This window comes from Macaca thibetana, chromosome 8, assembly GCF_024542745.1.
Source record: "Macaca thibetana thibetana isolate TM-01 chromosome 8, ASM2454274v1, whole genome shotgun sequence".
Taxonomy (NCBI): Eukaryota; Metazoa; Chordata; class Mammalia; order Primates; family Cercopithecidae; genus Macaca; species Macaca thibetana.
The window spans coordinates 79,399,806-79,413,722 of record NC_065585.1 but is presented as its reverse complement, the minus strand read 5'-3'; the positions used below and the strand labels follow the sequence as shown (position 1 = coordinate 79,413,722).

Sequence of the window (13,917 nt, the reverse complement as noted above, 5' to 3'; positions counted from 1 at the left end):
AACCAAGTCACTATCTCCCTTAGGTAAATTGATTCTTGGGATTCTGAATTAACAAAATAACCTTTGTGGTCTTTTTTCTCATTAAACAGGTTGGAACTGTTTGAATTCTGACGTGTTTTGGACCCACTGCCCCTGGGGAGGCTGTGAAGGAGCTAATCCTGCGTTGCCCTCAACACAAACCTCTCACCACTCAGGGAAGTTGCAGGTTTGCACGCACAAGGTCACTATACGTCTTTGTCTGCCTCCAACAGCCTTGGTTTAGGCCTTTTTCCTAGCATAATTATTAAGTGGTGTTCCCTATATTCAAAATTATCCCAGTTTGGACAACAATTTTTATAGAAATCCACCTATACCATCTTAAAAACCATGTTCTGACATAACACCTGGAGAGAAAAACTAAACGTTTTCTGAGAAAGAAGCTGTCAATCAAATCTAGGCCTTCATGGAAGCAGAAAGTCAGCTTGGCGCTGATGATCCTTTTCATCTTATCTACATAGACGAACGGCCTCTCTCTGCCGAACACATATGGAGTGTAAAGCCACCCATATCCCTGGAGGAAAGGTACAATGGGACTCTTCATAGCTTGTCAAAGACTGCCCCTCACGCTCCTTACTAGACAAACTGACTCCTAAGAAAGTAGACAAATTTATATAAAGGTCAAGGGGCCTTCTAAGGGGGACGAGATTAAAATTCTTTCCTCTTCGTTTTTAGGGGTTCACACTATACTTCTCTGATGGGTTAAAGTGCTTCTAGGTGAAGTTTGCTGGCAGGAAAAAAAAACCCTAAGGGACTTAAAGATAAATGTTTCATAAAGGGACAAGGAGTATAAATTGGGGATCTAAAATCAAAGTCAAGGCCTAGAAGTTCATGAGTGAGGAGGAAGCTGTCAAACAGTAGCATGATGCTTGTACCTCAGAAATGGCAGCACATGTAAAATATACATTAAGGCCTTTAGCCTTATAGGGTGAAAACCTTATTGGGCAGTGGATGAGGACAGAGTAAACAAGACAGCATCAGCTTTCAGCAGCCTGAAATTAGGATATCCAGAACTGGGATCTCTTGGGAGACAGATGAGAAATTCGAGTTCTCTCCTTGCCTAGAACAGTCATGCGTCACCTAACCACAGGGATACATTCTGAGAAAAGTGTTGTTAGGTGATTTCATTATTGGGCAAACATCACAGAGGGTGTTTATACAAACCTAGATGGCATAGCCTACTACACTTGTAGGTTGTTTGGTATAGCCTACTTCTGCTAGGCTATAAACCTGTATAGCATGTTACTGTACTGAATACAGTAGGCAATTGTAACACTATGATAAGTATTTGTCAACTAAACACAGAAAATGTGTAGTCAAAATATGATTTTAATCTTATAAATCATCATTTACGCCGTCCATTGTTGACCAAATGTTACTATGTGGTTTGTGACTATATTTGGAAGCACAAGTCATCTTTGGAGACTGAGTAATGCCTGGGGTTCTTAGATAATTCAGGTACTAAACAAAAAAAATCACTAGAGGCAAAAATGTGCTTTCTGATAAAATGAGTAGAGAAAGGAGATTTCATGATTAATTGGGAAAAGTAAATGGGATATGACTACACTGTTCCCCAGAGGAAAGGATACAACTCCAAACCATCATTACTTATATGTGAGACAGTCAGGGCATTTTCAAATGTTTAAAGAATAACCAATTGTTTATGAGGAATGGAAGAAGCCTTTCATACATGGTATCTGAAGCAGAAAGGCCATTGCTCTAACCAGCCTCCTTCACAGTCAAATCTCCCCCATTGAAGTCCTATGGACTTCAATTTCTGACATAGAGGCAGCCATATGGAGAGAGAAAACCAGTTATAGAGACATTTTCAACTCTGACAAGAAATCTGCTTCATGGAAGAAGATAAGCAGGGAAGGCCTAATTAGTAAGTGTAACACTGGCTCCTTAATTAAAATCTCCCTTTAGATTCAATCTATTCCATGGAACGATATTTAATAATATTGAGTTACAGTTATGAATGACTTTGTCCAAATGTTTTCATCTTTGATTAAGATAAGCATTGCCCATAGAGAAACAATCTTCCCCAGTTAAGTCATCTATGAATGGAGCCTTAGCAAACTGTTTTATTTGGGAGCGCCTGTGAGTATTGCCTACCAGAGGATATCTTGAGTGCACACTTTTCAAAAAGCCACTAAGTGAGACCAGGTGTTCAGCACTATTGCCACTCACACCCACTTCAACAAAAGGAACATATATTCACAGGTATACCTGCATATATAGAATAAAAGATATCCCTCCTTTTATTTATTTTTGAGCTTGTATTTTTTTGTGTGAGTACATAGTAGGTATATATATTTACAGGGTACATGAGATGCTTTGATACAAGCATGCAAGGTGAAATAAGAACATCATGAAGAATGGGGTATCTATCCCCACAAGCATTTATCCTTTGAGTTACAAACAATCCAATTATACTCTCTAAGTTATTTTAAAATGCACAATTATTGTTGACTATAGTCACCCTATATGTATGTATGCTATCAAACAGTAGGTCTTATCCATTCTTTCTATTTTTTTGTATCCATTAACAATCCTTACCTCCCCCACAACTCCCCACTACCCTTCTCATCCTCTGGCAACCATCCTTCTAATCTCTATGTCCATGAGTTCAATTGTTTTGATTTTTAGATCTCAGAAATAAATGAGAACATACTATGTTTGTTTTTCTGTGCCTGGCTCATTTCACTTAACATAATGATCTCCAGTTCCATCCGTGTTGTTGAGAATGACTGGCTCTCATTCATTTTTATGGCTCAATTGTACTCCATTGTGTATATGTACCACATTTTCTTTATCCATTCATCTGTTGATGGACACTTAGGTTGCTTCCAAGTCTTAGCTATTATAAACAGCGCTGCAACAAGCATAGGCATGCAGACATCTCTTCGTCATGCTGATTTCCTTTCTTTTGGATATATACCCAGCAGTGGGATTGCTGGATCATATGGTAGCTCAATTTTTAGTTTTTTGTGGAACCTCCAAACTGTTCTCCATAGTAGCTGTACTAACTTACGTTCCCACCAACAGTGTATGAGCGTTCGACATCCTCACCAGCATTTGTTATTACTTGTCTTTTGGATAAAAGTCACTTTAACTTGGGTGAGATGGTACCTCATTGTAGTTTTGATTTGCATTTCTCTGATGATCAGTGATGTTGAGAATCTTTTCATATGCCTGTTTGCCATGTGTATGTCTTCTTTTGAGAAATGTCTGTTCAAATATTTTACCCATTTTTGATTAGATTATTAGGTTTTTTTTCCTATACAGTTGTTTGAACTCTATATTCCTCCTTTTAGAGAACTACAAGAGAATGAGAAACAATAAGACCTTATTGTACCCTGGCATTTAATAAGATAAGTAACAGTAACATACAATAACACTGCCACTTCCCTGTGACATCCTCTGAAACCATGAGGACCACATTGCCCTTGCATCTGCTGAAGACATTTTGTTGATGGTGGGCAAAATATAAAAGGGGGAAAGAAGTGGTAACAAAGCTTTTTATCAATAATCAGTTGCCTTTGACAAATAATATTAAGGCCCAGATCTTTGTAGCTATACCTCTATTCCGCTTCACTTCCACTGTTACTTATGGTGGGCCACCGGCCAGAGGAACTGCAGAACCTCTGGGACAACAGGGACAACTGCTATGTCTTATTTGCAGCATAGGATCCAATGGTATTCTGTCAGAAACATCAGAATGTTGTCCGATTATCTGACACATTCAAGTCTGGTCAGGCTTTGTTCATTTGGGCTAAAATCTGGCATCAAGGATGATTTTCTTTTGATGGGATTATAGTTAGTTGTGAATGTGTCTTGTTAATGAGATGTTTAGGATCAGGAACCATGTTTGATTAATTATTATATTCCAAAATAAACATCTGTGGAACCAAAACTGGACTATTGCAATGATCTTCTAAGTAGTCTTCAGTTATTAATGACAGAAAACTAACCTAGAAATTTTAGGTTCATAAAATTAGTAAGTCCAATAGTAGGATTGGCTTCAGGCATGGCTGAATACAGGAGCTCAAAGGCTGTCATCAGAACTTGATCTCTTGGTTTAGTTCACTTTTCCTCTGTGTGTTGGGCATGATTCTCACCAAGTTCTATCTTTTTGACCACAAAATGACTCTACTTTTAGTGTCCTGCCCTCCCATATTCACATACAGCCTGTTTTCTAGTGTCCCATGAAAATCCCTGAGACTTACTCTAGCTGTATAAGTAGATGACTAATTTTCATCTCTGAATTACTCACTGTAGCCAGAGGGAGCATGTTCACCATTGGAGCCATGGCAATGCCCTACCCAGAGGTGTTCGATTATCCGTCAGCAATTTAGCAACATTTTCCTTCTTTTATGCTCTCTCCTTATGGAACGTTTGGAAGCCTGGGAGCTACATTGCCTTCAAGGTTCCAGGTTAGATTCTGCCAATGAGAAAACTAACCTGCGATTTGAAAGTCAGAGGAAATACTGAAGCTATTGTTGCTCCTGGGACAGTAGAAGGCAGGTGGATAAACTTTGGCAGAGGGCAGATGTAAGATTTTGATGGCAGCTTACAGGCATCCTCCTGCCAATCATTAAATGTGGGGGCTGCAAGCAGCCAAGATCATTGCCAGATGTTCTGTGACTGCAGCACTTCTTGATTTCCTAACTACTAGAGACAGTTTTCTTGACACCCACTGACCCTAGCCCTCCAATGGTTTCATAAACCTCCAATGCCTGTCTTTTATTTGTTATTATTTTTTTCAGTAGTTTTTGGGGAATGGGTGGTGTTTCGTTACATGGAAAAATTCTTTAGGGGTGACTTCTAAGGTTTTGGTGTACCTGTCACCCAAGCAGTGTATGCTGTACCCCATATTATGTAGTCTTTTATCACTCAACACCATTCCCACCCTTCCCCCCAAGTTCCCAAAGTGCATTGTATCATTCTTATGCCTTTGCATCCTCATAGCTTAGCTCCCATTTATAAGCGAGAACATGTGATGTTTGGTTTTCCATTCCTGAGTTACTTCACTTAGAATAATGGTCTCCAACTCCATCTAGGTTGCTTCAAATGCTGTGTTTTCATTCCTTTTTATGGCTGAGTGGTATTCCTTGGTGTGCATGTATGTATGTATATACACATATTTTTGCAGTTGCAAATTGTGCTGCTGTAAACATGTGTGTGCAAATGTCTTTTTCATATAATGACTCTTTTCTTCTGGGTAGACACCTAGTAGTGGGATTGCTGGATCAAATGATAGATCAACTATTATTTCTTTGAGGAATCTCTGTACACTATTTCATAGTGGTTGTACTAGTTTACATTCCCATCAGCACTGTGAAAGTATTCTCTCTCACCACATTCATGCCAAAATGTAGTTGGCTAGATCACCAGATGTCTCTCACTGTCATAATTTTCTCACTGTTATGACTTTTGCAAATGTGATTTCACCTGCATTTCCAAGACATCTGTTTTCTTACACTTTGTCTCTTCTTCCATTTGATAATGCTTTCTTTAAATAAAAAATTTTCTGGAAAATTTATGGAAAAGCAATTTGTTACTGTTTAACAGACAGCATATCTGAACTAAACATGGCCAGGTAAATTTACTGTTTTGATGCTTAACCAAAAACTTACATTCAATATAATCATGTCAGGTGCTTGGCAGAGTCTTATTTGGATTTAAAAATCCAATATGAGTGTTAAGGATGGGTTAGCACTACATGATTAAGGCTTTCACTATCACTATTGTGTTGTTATTAGTGAAGGCATACCTCAGAGACATTGCAAGTTCTGTTCTAAACCACTGTAGTAAAGTGAATCACACAAAATTTTTGGTTTCCCAGTGTATATAGAAGCTTTACTTACACTATACTGTAGTCTATTAAGTGTGCAACAGCATTATGTTTAAATAATTATACATACCTTAGTTAGAAAACACTTGGGCTAAAAAATGCTAATGATCATCTGAGCCTTCAGTGAGTCATAATTTTTTGCCTTGCTTGCTTCAAAGTGTTAGGCTTTTAGAGAAGGCAACACCAGTAAGACCAGGGTGGCTGAAGGTTGGGTTACCCATGGCACTGTCTTAAGACAACAATGAAATTTGCCTCATAGATTGACTTGTTCTTTCATGAAAGATTGTGTGTAGCATGTGATGGCTGTTTGATAGCATTTTACTAACAGAACTTCTTTCAAAATTGAGTTAATCCTCTCACAGCCTGCCACTTCTTTGATGTAATACTCTAAATCCTTCGTTGTCGTTTCAGCAACATTTACAGCATCTTCACCAGGAGTATATTTCATCTCAAGAAACCACTTTCTTTGCTCATCCATAAGAAGCAATTCTTCATCCATTCAAGTTTTTGAGATTGCAGCAAATCAGTCACATCTTCAGGCTCCACTTCTATTTCTGCTTCTCTTGCTATTTCCATCACATCTGCAATTACTTCCTTTACTGAAGTCTCAAACTCCTCAAAGTCATTCAAAAGTATTGGAATCAACTTCTTCCAAACTCCTGTTAATGTTGATATTTTGACCTCCTCTAAGTCACATATGTTCTTAATGCCATCTAGAATGTTGAATCCTTTCCATAAGGTTTTCAATGTACTTTGTCCAGATGCATCTGAGGCATTATTATATATAGCACCTATAGGTTTATGAAACATATTTCTTAAATAATAAGATTTGAAAGTGGAAATTGCTCCTTGATCCATGGGCTGCAGAATAGTTATTGTTTCAGCTGGCATGAAAATAGCACTCACCTCCTTCTACACCTGCATCAGAGTTCTTGGGTGGCCAGGTCCATTGTCCATGAACAGTATTCTTTTGAAAGAAATCTTTTTTTCTGAGCAGTAGATCTCAGTAGTAGAACTAAAATATTCAGTAAACCATACTGTAAACAAATGTGCTGTCATCCAGGCTTTGTTGTTCTATTTATAGTGAAAGGCATAGTAGATTTAATACATAATTCTTAAGGGCCCTAGGACTTTCAGAATGGTAAATGAGCATTGGCTTCAACTGAAAGTCACCAGCTACATTAGCCTCTAACCAGAGAGTCAGCCTGTCATTTGAAGCTTTGAAGCCAGGCATTGACTTCTCCTCTCTAGCTATGAAAAGCCTAGATGGCATCTTCTCCCAATAGAGGGCAGTTTTATCTACATAGAAAATCTGTTGTTTATTGTAGCCACCTTCGTCAATTATCTTAGCTAGATCTTCTGGATAACTTTCTGAAGCTTCTTCATCAGCACTTCCTGCTTCACCTCGCACTTTTATGTTATGGAGATGGTTTATTTCCTTAAGCCTCACGAACCAACCTCTGCTAGCTTCCAACTTTTCTTCTGCAGTTTCCTCATCTCTCTCAGCCTTCATAGAATTGAAGAGTTAGGGCCTTGCCCTGGATTAATTTTTGGCTTAAGGGAATGTGGCTGGTTGGATCTCCTATTCAAGCCACTAAACTCTTCACCATATCAGCACTAAGGCTGTTTTGCTTTCTTAATCTTCATGTGTTTAGTGAAGTAACATTAATTTCCTTCAAGAACTTTTTCTTTGCATTCACAATTTGGCTAACTGTTTGGCACAAGAGGCCTAGCTTTCAGCCTGTCTTGGTTTTCAACATGCCATCCTCTATAAGCTTAATTATTTCTAACTTTTGATTTAAACTGAGAGACATGCAACTTTTCCTTTCATTTGAACACTTAGAGGTATTATCATAGGGTCATTAATTGGCCTAATTTCAGTTATGTTGTCTCAGGGAATAACAAGCCCCAAACACAGGAAGACAGACAGGTAATGGCTGGTCAGTGGAGCAGTCAGAACACATGCAATATTTATCAATTAAGTTTGCTTTTTTTTTTTTTTTTTTTTGATGATGTCTCACTCTGTCACTCAGACTGAAGTGCAGTGGTGCAATCACAGCTCACTGCAGCCTCAACCCCCCAGGCTCCAGCAATCCTCCCACCTCAGCCTCCTGAGTAACTGAAACTATAGGCATGCACCACCAGACTCGGCTAATTTTTGTATTTCTAATTTTTTTGTAGAGACAGGGCTTCAACTGTGTTACCCAGGCTGGTCTCAAACTCCTAGACTCAAGCTATCTGCCCACCTCAACCTCCCAAAATGCTGGAATTACAGGTGTGAGCCACCACACCCAACCTGCTATCTTATATTGGCACAATTGATGATGTCACAAACCAGTTACAATAGTAACATCAGAGATCACTGATCACAGATCACCATAACAGGTGTAATAATAATAATAATAATAATAATAAACATTTGAAATATTGTGACAATTACCAAAATGTGACCCAGAAACATAAAGTGAGCACATGCTATTGAAAAAAAAGGTACTGGTAGCCTTGCTCAAAGCAGGGTTGCCACAAATCTCAGGTTGTAAAAAACTCAGTGAAGCTCAACAAAGCAAAGCACAATAGAATGAGTATACCTGTATTGCTGTTTTTATCACTACCTCATGGCTTTAAAAAGAATAACCTTGTTAGGTAAAACTAATTTATACTGTGTTATTCCTAGACAGTTATGTGACTACCAAAGTCCATTTGACACCTATGCTTGGACACATGACTTCTCCATGAAAATTACATTTCCTAGCCAGCTCATTGATAGATTAGAATGTGAGTGGCAGTAATGCGTTCAACATCCATATCACTATATTAAAAAGGGATTCTTTGTCCTGGATTTATTTTCTTGGTCCTTCCTGTAAGCTGGAACACAGAAGGGCCTGCAATCCAGGGATTGCGGCACTGCTATTTGCCAATCAGGACAGCTCACTTTAGGCATTTATATAATTTTTACAAGAAAGGGAGGAAAGCCCTGCCTCTTTTTAATCTACTTTAATTTGGATTCTTTTTTGTTACAAGAGATTAGGCATCATGTTAACTAATAATACACACTGACTTCAAACAATAAAGCAATGAATTGTGTTCCCGTAAACTAAAATCCAGTATAATCTCATATTTACAAAAGTTGATCCTCACTGTTCATTTTCCATATGTGATTTTACCTATTTGCTAAAATGTATTTGTAACCCCAAAATCAATACTCATGGCTCCTTCATAGTCATTCCCGGATACGTACAGAGGCAGAGGAACAATCTGAGGTGCCAGACATGCATGTTCCTAGCTGAGGTCAAACAAGACAACGCTGTGCCTTCTTGTTTCAGCTCTCATGCTGTAAGCAAGTGCTCTTTTCATGCTGTATTTAGTGCCACACTTCACATTTTTGTGCTTTTTTTTAAATTGGTAAGTCACTTGATTGTAGAACATTCTATAGTTTTTTTTCTTTTGTTTTGTTTTGTTTTTACTTCTGAAGTACAGTTATTTAGCAGGTGGATTTTTCTCAAATGACTTTCTGTCAGGATGTCTAAGGTTACAAATGCCATTGAGAGAAATAAAAATTCATTCCTGAAGATCAAACTGCAGTCTCCCAACAGCATTACCTGTTATGAATGGGTGGCTGGGAAAGTCTTAGAAGGTAAGTTCTTGGAGGACAAGAACCTACAAGACAAGTATCAATCACACACAATTAACAGAGTGTGAGGATTTTTAAAAAATATTAGCTTATACTGTGACTTCAGCTTGCTGCAACAATGTCTGCACAATGCCAAAAACATCCAGATGGAAGTGGAGAACTCAGCCGCTACCACATGCTTCATCTGCACCGATGTCTTATGGAGACAGCCAGCACGGATCTCTGGGGCCTGGAAGAGTTACCAGGCAAGAAGCCAGAGGGGAAAAATATCGCCAATATATGTTTAAATTAAATTAATTAACATTTATATAACTCTCTACACAGTATAAGTAACTTCTATCAAATATAGTGTCTCATTTAATCAGAACTACCACCCTATAAATTAGGTATTATTATTTGCCCAATTTTACAGGTAAAATTTAAGGCTCCAAAAAATTTAGATCACACAACTCATAAAGAATGGAGCCAAGACTTGAACCCTGGTCTTCTTATGTAATCAACAACAATGATTGAGAGCTTACCTGTGCCAAGAACTTCTGACTCCAGTGAAACCATACCCTTCTACTGTAATTGATGTCCTCTATGTAGATGTGATGTGTTATCATACAGAGGAAAGGCAAACATAAATGGTTCACATTTCAGTATATATACTGATTTTCATATATGTATATATATGAATATATATGTTCACTTTTCTATCTCCCTATGAAGAACATGAAAAAGAAAAAAAAAGCAAAAAAAAAAAAAAATACCCAATAAAAATACCTGATACACGTGGAGGGGTAAACTGGATCTATTTAATATTCCTGCATTTTGTTCTGTATGGCCTTAATACTGCAAACATGAGCCCAGACAGGTTTTGCACACCTTCTTGGACTATCCACACCTAATAAGGCATATGCTTCAGTGAAGACAGACAATAATAATCCAATATGTTTCTAAGATTCACAGGTTGACAACATGGGGCAAGTTGCCAATTTTGCATTCCTGAAAATTATTCTAACTAATGGGCCTACTTTGATGGTATTATGCTCCAGAATGACAATTCTGGGTTTATTCTTGTTTCTAGAACCATCCAGATCAACATAATTCTGTCTGCACGTTTTTCATCAGTACATTTTTATTCACCTTGGGGTTCTTCACTTTGGCCATAAGTAACCACTAAAGTATCTTGGTTTAAGGGGCATAAAGACATGCCTAGAAGCACAACACTGACCTGGGGATTGTCAGTTTCTACAGACCGAAAAGAGAGGAACCAAAGTCACCTTCAGAAAACAAAGAAAAGTGGCATCAAATGAAAGACATCACAGCCACGTGCAGCAAGTTTCTGAAGTTTTATGGTAACCAGGAGACAAAAATCAGTGGATGTATAAAGGACAGAGTCACTTACTCACGTGCTGGGGGAAATAGAACTTCCTGAAGCCTCATGCATGGTTCAAAACCAAATGTCATATCCGGGGCAGGTTGATTTTTCTAGAATGTTAGTCACCTCTCCCCAACCACTTATACTTTCACTTGCTATAAAATAATTTTTTATATCAACAGATATTCACATATGCCTACACTCAACCCCTGCCTGAACTTCCAAATTCCACCTACTCAACAAGTTTAGAAAAAACAACATTGTCAGTTGTTTCCAATCAGTCAGATATGGGTGCCTAAACTGCGCGCTATATAACCCGATAAGAACATATAATTCATGCCACACTTACAGAGGCATTATATTTTTGAGTACCCAATGTAACTTGAATTATACATATTAGAATTTCTAATCATGCATAATTTCATGTCATGAAATAGACACCCTGTAACCTCAGAATAACATTTATCTACCAAAGATTTCCATGGTAAAAACTATCACCATCTATACATATTTTAGAGACACAATATTTTAAATCAGGAGTCACCAGTATATTACTAATGGGCCGAATACAACCCACAGCCTGTTTTTTATATGGCCAACGAGTTAAGAATAACTTTTATAATTTTAAGTAATTGTTTTTTAAACAAAGAAACAAACAAAAACAAGAAGACTATGCATGAGAGAGCATATGTGGTCTGCAAAGCCTAAAATACATACTATCTGGCCCTTTAGATAAAAAGTTTGAAGACCTGTTTTAAACGATGAGTTGCAAATTTTTTTTTTTCATTTGTGGTATGTAATGACAGTGTAACATTATGATATCACACACCTGAGTTCAGTGATAGAGGCTTCTATTGCTTGCCATTGACAGTAGCTGCCTGAAGCACCATGGAGAGACCTGAGGCCACACTCAAGTGTGCAAGAAAGCATGCTAGTATCAAACAGTCGGGATCCATGGATGTGGGAGAGTGAAATGGGGTTACAAGCCCTATGCATTACCCTCCTTGCCTTAGCTCCTACGGGGAGATTTTTTTAAGTGTAGCTATAATTACATATGCAATTAAATATGCAAGCATAAGAAACAAACATGTTAACAATGCAAGACTACATGAAAAAAAAAAAAAGCCAGACCTAGCCTGGAATATATCATGCCACATGTTCACTGGGTGACTAAAATTAGCTTGTAGAGTTGCATAAATAAAATACTTATACACTCAGAAAATTCAGGTTTTTCAATTGAACAATTTCCCCAAGTGTGAGGGTTGAGCTTAGGTGCTCTGGAACCCCAGAAACCTTGCACTTGAGTGCTCCAATCAAGCATGTAGATCATTTTAGCAAATATTCATAAATAATAAAGGCATGTTATCATACCCAGGGATGGCCTAGCTGGCAGCTTCCTTATAGCAGATTACACATTTCATGTGCCAATTCTCTTCCCCTACCCATGAAGGAAGAGAAACAAATCTCCAAAAAGGAAGGTTCTTTCTTGGGTCTGCAGTTACCAGGATGAGACCAGTAACTCCATTCCTTCTAACTCTGACAAGGACATAAACCAGACACACAAAGTCTCGTTGTACTCTAGTCTCAAAAGCACAGCACGGTATATTTCTGTGGCATTGCTTCAAAATGTATTACCTCATCAATTCATTTCTGAAAAAGTCAAAATAGTGGAGGCAGTCTATTTTGCCAACATTTTGAATCAAAGCTGTTTTGAGTTCTTCACGCACCAGAAAGCAGCGTTACTTAATGAGCTGCATCCTCTCCCAGTATTGGTGCAGCTTTTGGGTTCAGAACTGAACACAATATATTCATTCACTTGTTCACTTATTCAATAAATACTAATCAAGGGTGGACTGGCTGTCAGATGCTTTAGTTAGATACTCTTGAGGCACAGGAGGGATCAAAACACAGTCCCTGGCTGGGCTTAGTGGCTCATGCTTTAATTCCAGCATTTGGGGAGGCTAAGGAGGGAGGATCGTTTTAGCCCAGGAGCTCAAGACCAACCTGGGCAACACAGTGAGACCCTGTCTCTAAAAACAATGTAAAATTAGCAGTTGGACGCTGCAGTGAGCCCTAATTGCACCACTGCACTCCAGCCTGGGCAACAGATCAAGAATCTGTCTCTAGAGAAAGAAAAAATGGAAAAAGTAACGAATAAACAAAACAGAGTCCCTGGACTCAAAATCTAGGAGAGCAGATATAGATGCAAACAAACTAGGGGCCAGGTGCTAGGTGCAGTGACAGGAAAAGCTAGAGGCGTGGCAAGAGTAACTGGAAGGGGCACTTTGCCAAAACATATGGGGACAGAATCAGGACAGGCTTTCTGGACAGGTCAAAGCCCATGATGACCCAAAATATGAGAAGTTGGACACTATGGCTTGACTTGCACCTGCACCTGTGTACCCAGGACAAAAAGAAGGATAGGTCACTCTGGATCTCCAGAGGTCAGCAGAGACCTCAAGGGGGGCCCACTGCACACAAGGTGGGTCCAGGTAGGACCGCATGCAGCTGTGGGACCACAGCTGTGAGACTGCAAGGACTGAGCCACACCCCATGGCTCACTTGTGTATTCTTTACTCAAGAGACCTATTTTTTTTTTAAGTCCAAGACATAAAAATTATAGCATAACAAAAAGACTTATAACAATACTATCCCAGGTTCTGGGGAGGAGGGGTCTCTTTTTCAGTGGATTCCACGGGTTCCCTCCTAGCAGGCAGAGTGAGGGAGTCTTCCTGCTTCTCTCCACAAAACAGCGGCAGCAATGACAACCTAATGATGAGTCCAGCCCTCAGAGTTGGGCTCTCATAGTGCCAAGTGACAGGGACAAGGAAACCATGGGAAACAGCTGGGGATCCTGATTGAAATCTCCCCATTTCAGCTTCGATCCCTAAATAATTGATTTTCCAACCTTGTCATTTTACCCATCCTAGTCATTGGCCACAAGAGAAAGAATGAGGCTCCCAGGAGGTGAGTAGGTTCCTGATGCACCCCTGCACCCCAGAATATCCATTAGACCTTCTTAACCTGCAA

At 38.9% G+C, this 13,917-nt stretch overlaps 1 pseudogene; it reads right to left on the bottom strand.

The window, feature by feature from the left end:
* Positions 1–6,123: 6,123 nt before the first annotated feature.
* LOC126960683 (tigger transposable element-derived protein 1-like) lies at positions 6,124–9,435 on the bottom strand (annotated as a pseudogene).
* Between the last annotated feature and the right edge of the window lie 4,482 nt (positions 9,436–13,917).